Here is a 7,897-nt window from a genome sequence, read left to right on the forward strand (position 1 = left end):
TGCTGTTGTTGTTTTTGGGGGTTGTTTTGTTAGGTTTTTTTGTTTTGTTTTGGGTTTGTTGGGTTGTTGTTTTTTGTTTTGTTTTTCTTTCTTTCTTTTTTGGGTGGTCTGGGGTGGGGGTTGAGTCCCAGTCCCACAAAGTCAGCGATCGAACCCACTCTTCCACAAAAAGTGACCACTGGTAGACTCAGTGTAGTTAGACACTGGACTGTCTGTTCAAGACTCGATCGATCATTTACAGATTCATATACATGTTCATGGAATATCGAAGTCAAACAACAAACAGACAAACAAATTTGAACACACACATATGTATTAACAAAATATGACCAGACACATGCTTATTGCATGCACTGTAAGATGATAGGTATGGAATATGATTTAGTGCTACAAGATATTCACTATGGAAACCGTCATGTAGGTGTGTAACTGGTAATGCACCTTTCGGATGCGAGTCCTATGTGTATGTCATTAGATAAAACTAAAATAGAGGCCTGAATATTTTGTGATTCTTATAGTTCTTATAGTACATACAAACCGTTTTCCACGTCCTTTGATATCTGCTTGTACAATTCCGACTATATTATGAGCATGCATTTGTCTGTTTGGCTGGTTGGTTGGTTGTTTAACGCTAGGCACACTGTTATAGCTGTATGATGGCCTTCTGTAAATGTGTCTGGACCAGACAATCCAGTGATTGACATAATGAATTACGATGACAGAGCATGTGTTTATGAAGCAACGTCAAATAGTGATGATACCAGGTAGTCACGCAAAGGTGAGTGTATCCTGATGCAGTACGTTCCTGATGTAATATTTCCTCATCAAACAGTCAACATTGACAGAGTTGCCAATTCGGTAAAACGAGAACTTCCCCGTGACCACTAGCAATTAAATATCCCTCGCAAATGTACTGAGAATCATTTGTCCAGGTTAATGAGCTGTGACCCCAGAGTGCAATTACCGAGCGACTGCAGAGTTAGTTATACACCCTAATATTTTCAACACATTTCTTCTTACGGTTTCCTGGAGCATCCAAGCATGTGTAAGATCTTCTAAGGAAATAATATGGTACGTAACTCATTGATTTGGAGTGTTCCCTTAGTACTCGAACGTAGTGGTGCAATTGTAACTTCATATACAGTGTGTTTGTCAAATTTACTGTTTACAATTAATACATAATACAAGTGACACGTGTCACTCACAAATTTACCTCACCTACTTAGGCCTAATCATTATCCATTCTCCTTTTATCAGGTAACATCAATTAGCTTAATGCCGATGGTAATCAATTGTGTTGTACACGTTCAGCCAACTGGAGAGCAGAGATACCGGATGCGGGTTTAGAGAGCTTTACTTACTGTACAAACGGTGTCAGCCCCGGAAAGCGAAATTATATATTCCCTATTCCCGGTAAAGCGAAAACCAAAGTTGTGCTAGATTCAATTCAAAGTTTATTCCCATGAGTCATATACATGACATGGAGTAAACCAAATACATGTGCAAAACAATGAAACAAATACATATTATATTAACGGAGCGTACGCAAGCCCCATTTCACAAAAAGAGCAAGTTTAACAAGCATTGGTTCGTATGTGATAGACATAAGTGAAATATATTTATCCACAGTGGGATGTTTACAATAATATGGAGGGAGATATTTGTTTCGTAATTCGTTTAACTCATTGCATTCTAACATAAAGTGAAATTCATCCCCAATTTTACTCTTGCATGATGTACACAATCTATTTTCTTTATCAATTTTATGCCATCACCAGCACTAGAAGTGCCGCGAAAGCGAATTGCTATGAAAACATCGGATTACCGTACTTCAGATTAGCGCGCGACCCCAATACTCGATCTGTGGGTGTCTGCACAGGACGTCGACCATTGGGTGAAATGTTATAGTTCAGGTAAGAAAAAAGGTCGACGTCCTGTCCATTTGACCTTATACCAATTAACAGGGGATTAAAAAAGACAAAGAAATAATCCAGTGTTTACACAAGGTGATAATCCGGATTATGTGGTTGAAAGCACGACAACAGGAGAAAAGTATTATATTTCGTCCATTATATTTCATACAAAATCATCCCACATGAAAGAGGTGAGATGCAGCATCTGCAAACTCTCTGGTGTTGATTTGTCCACTCCTCAGATCATGCCAAAGGACGTCCAGGCGACGGTCCAAGTCCCAGTATTGCTTTTTCTTCAATTGATGTTTTTGTCCACCGCCGAACTGTAACAGGCGGACTTCAGTGTGAGTCTGCCATTTCGAAAATGAATGTAATCTACCTCGAGTTCTTTCCTTATATATATCCAAACTGAATAAAATTGTAAATATCACTCTCATATGATAACATTGATGACAGTGGTAACATTTTGTGTGAACTACGTAGTGAACTATGTTCACGCCTTACGCGATGCCCACATTATGGACAATCTTAAAACAACATGTATGGGCGGAATTAGCGTAACTCTAACAACGCCTTCGACATCAAAGTATGCCGCAGGTCGACTTCGTGTCCATAGCGAAATTTCAAAAGGTCGACTTCGTGTCCATAAACCGATCTGTGAGCCTCTTAACTGAGATGAAGTTTCAGTTGTTTCAAGGTTCAGCACTTGATCTATGACAAGTTTAAGTATCGGTGTAGGAAAACCCTCCGAGAAAAGAAGTACTGGAGCTGTGTAGTCGCCGGATGCAAAGCGTCAGTGATTACCCAGAATGGCATGCTTCAAGCGGTCATTTATTGTTATTTATTTATTAAATTTCTACCATGACTACGGTATCAGACGAAGACTCACGTTTCTTTGTTTTTATTGTGTATTGAGTGTCTCGGGAACGCTAAATTCAGTGTTCACTGTAGCTTGACCGTGTCCGCGAAAGCGACACCTAAATTCAGGAGGTTTAGTCCAGATTTCGCTTTCCCGGGCCATAACCGTACAAACAGTCAATTGGGCGATCTCTGTTGTGCGGAAATACGGAATAGAATGGCGTGTAAATGATCATAAATTAACTAGTTTCTGCCGGGACCAAATTCTAGTGCCGATATTGAGAGCATGCCGGATTGGAAGGTTGCCGGTTTGGAGGACTTCCACTGTATACCAAACTTGCGAAACATGTACAGGTTTTTGTTTGAAATTGTAAACTGTCAAAACTATTAAGATGGTAAGTGCACACATGGAAATAGATAATTATGAATATAACTGCATTTCTACATCCCCATACTTGCCATATACACGTCAGGAATTATACAACTGGCTAAGTGTCCATATGTTGCTCATTATCTTCGGCAAGGTAAATGGAGGAGATACCCAGCAAACTATAAACATTCTGGATTGACATGTGTTTAAATTGTCATCTATCAAGTTCATTTTAAATAGTGTCTGGCGCCTTGCTGGTTACATCATTATCCAGATATCCAGTAAAACGACACCCTTGAGCCTAAAGTGACATAGACTATATTTATGGAAATCTGAGATGGATCAATCTTATTTTTTCAAGGACTCGTCTATATGTATATGTGATATATGATACGCCAATATTACATGTACGTGTATGTAGCTGAGACACGCATTCACTTTTTATATTTTACCAGACACAACCATATAACACATGCGAGGTCATCACATCAAAATGAAAATACAGCTTGAGAGATTAATTTGTGTGACAAGACCGACTTTCTTTGGCAACCAATGCTTGTCTACATGGCAATCCAAAGCGGCAGGGTTCTTGAACCCGACAGGCAGACAGCAACCATGTTAAAAATGCTATGGGGAATAACTTTTGGTACCAATCAATCATGTTGTATTGCAACTTATGCCAAACAGAAATCTTCGATTTATGCCCAGGGGGAACATTAGTCTCGAGATCGTCCCTCGATGATAGTTAAAAGTAACACTAATGTACAAGACAATGTTTTCAAAGGTAAGGGTGTGTCAATGAATATCGACGCTGTACAATCGCGTAGCAATTAGACCCCAAATTGGCTGTTTGGAGAACCATCGGCTATCACATACACGCAGCATATTACATAATGTTCTCGTTAATGTGTAACATGCTCTTAGCTTAATTTACACCAATATCGGGGGATTTGCGAGGTGAGATGTTTAAATTTACAAATCACTGTAGAAATTAGGTTTGGGTTAGCTTTATGTGCAAATGAATAAATTACAGATGATCAAATGGCATTTGCTTGCCTAACGAAGCAATAGGTTTAACTAGGGATAATCTACGGCTTCTATTATCCCTGGTTTAACTGATGTTTCTTGATTGGCCGTCAATAGGGTGAACGGCTCTGCGATACACCACTGCGTTGAACTGAACGCGTATTGTTGTTTTCTGTTATTTTTTATTTACTTTATTAAGTCTTTATCGCTTACTTATATGTTCATAAGAATTGTCTTTGATAAAGATAACTGCTTACCGTGGAGGAAAATACACATTTGATGCACATCTTAAAACCCACGAGGATGAGCAAACCACGAATCATGATCAAAGCCAATTTGGGATTCGAACCAGTGATTACAGGATCCTGGCATGTTTGTAAATGAAACGAGGACACAGTTCATCTCTGTCCCGACGACCTTTCCAATAGACAATGAGTATGATAACATCCTATTAAGATGTCCTCTTAACCACGAGGATGCTGAGCACTCATGGTGGTGACAGAAAAAGACGTAAAGGTTGTTATGCACTTGTCAGAGAGGTACACGTACATGATCTAGACTACCGCGGTGGCTGAGTGTTTTACATCGCTGACGTTGTGTACTTGCAATTAGGTGCTTCCACTCTAGGATTGTGGGTTCAAATCCGGATGTGAATCAACCAAAACTCTACTTAGACTACAATCTGAGAAAGTGTTATGTCAAACATGTGATATGTTGTTATTCTTTGTGATACATGTGAATGAGTATTATTTTTTGTTATATAGTGAGTGAGTGAGTGAGTGAGTAAGGTTTTACGCCGCTTTAAGCAATATTCCAGCAATATCACGGCAAGGGACACCAGAAATGGGCTTCACACATTGCACCCATGTGGGGAATCGAACCCGGGTCTTCAGCATGTCGAGCGGACGCTTTAACCATTAGGCTACCCCACCGCCCCTTTGTTATATAGACCAAAAATATGCCAGTATACAGGCCGTTCGTTCGCGCTTGTTCTACCATACAAATACATATCAAATGCCTGCTCTAACTTTGCTGAACTATATGCAATGTACATTTGTTGTAAATATGTAAATATACTACCCATTAAACGTTCAGACTCTCTAGTGTAAAGGTAGCCACTTACTTCAGTCAACTGTTCTGAACTAGATTTTGCCAAATATTCCATATAGTTTAAAGGCACTGTTTACACATGACCTGATGTATTGTAAAACAAATTCGTAACGTTGAAAAAGTTATTGTCATAGGTTCAATGAATGATGAAACTCGGTGAAAATTGGAGAATTCTTAACAAGGCTTTGCACTAAAACGAAGCTGTTCACAGGCACGATATTTGCACATGCTTTTCAGCAATTTGATGCATGATCCTCGTGCAATTCATCTGCATAATTGGCAGTTGGTTCCCCCAAGTGAGTGGAGAAATTCTTCGATGTAACCATATACATATGCATAACATATAGTGAGTGCTTTAAGTGAGTCTTAACTGTTCACGGGTAGTATACATTATACGACTAATCTCGAGAAAGGTACACTGCATGCAATGACTTCCGATGTCAGGATACTTTTACAGTGATTCGTGCATGTTCTTTTAATGTGTAGATGTTCTGTCTTTCCTGACAAAGATGTGAGCATTAATGCCCCACAGGCGTTCAAACTTTCAATGACATAATACATCAACGTCCCCAGAGGGGATATATTTAGATATATCAGAGCAGCTTATCACTCTTGCGCGGTATGTACAGCATCATCCATACAAAAAGGAGGATGGAGCACATCAGAATGAGACCATAAAAAATCCTTAAAATCCCATAACTGCAGCAAGCTTGATGGAATTTGCTGAGGAGATATTGTCAAGGTTTAACTGAAGTCTTTTTAGGAATGTTAGCATCTGCTAAAGTGGAAGCAATTGTGTTCTGCTTGTAATTATGATAATGAATACGTTTGCAATACTAACAGTTAGAAAAGATTCAACCTTAACAAATTCCAATCCTAAAATATGGGTTTGGTGTCTAAAGTCTCGGATGCCTACTTTGCAAAACATTTGAGGTATAATCGAGCATGCTGTTTCTGTGAAGATTTCACAGAACGTCAAACGGATCGTGCTCAAATGTACTGTGATCAAAGTTACAACATTCACAACCTCAGTAAACTTTCAAGAGGTTATGTTTTGCTCATGTGGACATAGTAAATTTGCCGCAACAGTGACGAAAACGCCATCCGATGCAATTCCATTTTACGACATGTACCATATGACCCTATGCCATTTATGCTCAGCTGCACTTGCTGTGGTGTCAGGAATTGAGTTTGCTCACGATTTTGAGTAAATACCAAGTGTCATTATTATTTAATAGTGATTGATAAGCATAACCAATCTTATGATATAGAATTAATGGTTCAATGGACTTCACATGGATTCCTTGTGATCATGGACATGTTTTTGTTGCTTTTATTATCATTTAAAGCAATTGTCCATTACATAAACCCATGACATTAAACCCCGCATGCCATGCTTTACATGATTACATAACCTGCAACACTGTTGCAAACAATGAAACAACATGGAGTGCGTTGACAATGGTCATCGTAAATCAACGTTTTAATGGATGCATTGGGTTGCTAAACAGGTATCAGTATTGCCAAAATGATGTCAAAGATAACCACAGTGTTACAGATTGATGGTATCGAAACTGACATTGATACAGTCTGTACATATAATTACCATGACCAATTTCTTGACGAATGGTAAATGGTTTTCTGTTGTTTTAGTCGCTTTGTTGATAACGGTACACGCGGTTAAACTCTCAAGCAGTATACCGATATACGATAACACATTGAAGTAAAATAAACATTTCTTAGGAGAGCGTTCCATTGTCTAACTACTTTAGATCATACATAATGTGTTGCTGTGCGTGATGTCATGTGATGACGGAACAGTGTCGTCACAGTGAAAAACCAAGGGAACAAGGGCGATAACCATGACTCTTCATACTTCGCCGAAAGCAGTTAAATGAACATTATTTTCCCCTTAGTGTGTATTTCGGAAACCTGTAAATCTACCGTTTCCAGAGGGGCATACATATCTTCCGCTGAGCTCGATTACTCTAAATGTCCCTGACAGGTCGTAAATATAGCCATTTTGTATATTTTACTAAATTACCATTCGTGCTGTCATTCCTAATATGTTTTGAAAATAGTATTTTGACATTTCCTCGGCGAATCCACTTACACAAATATCCCATAAGTGATCACACGTGTTTGCGATTTATCAAGAGGCCAATAATCTTTCATAAACGTCACAAATTACAATAGAATCACTCACAGTTACTTAAAACTGACTGACTGAGTTTAGTTTTACGCCACTTTTAGCAATATTCCAGCAATATCACGGCGGGGGACACCAGAAATGGGCTTAACACATTGTGCCCATGTGGGGAATCGAACCCGGGCCTTCGGCGTGACGAGCCAACGCTTTAACCACTAGGCTACCCCACCGCTCCCAGTTACTTAAAAGAAATGGATACACAAACATCGACGTGAAGTTTAAGCCATATTAGCTAGTGTACGTATTGACACATATTTACAAATGTCACATTTCTTTGCAACTATACAGTCTCAGATTCTCACATACATCTATGAATACCATATCAATGTTTTCGATGCATAAGACAAACTGTCTTGTCAAAGGCAAAACATGCGTCATTTTTTTGTAATTTCAAAGACATATGTGAACGCT

This window comes from Haliotis rubra, unplaced genomic scaffold (assembly GCF_003918875.1).
Source record: "Haliotis rubra isolate DU_JTF1 unplaced genomic scaffold, ASM391887v1 Scf73, whole genome shotgun sequence".
NCBI classification, from domain to species: domain Eukaryota; kingdom Metazoa; phylum Mollusca; class Gastropoda; order Lepetellida; family Haliotidae; genus Haliotis; species Haliotis rubra.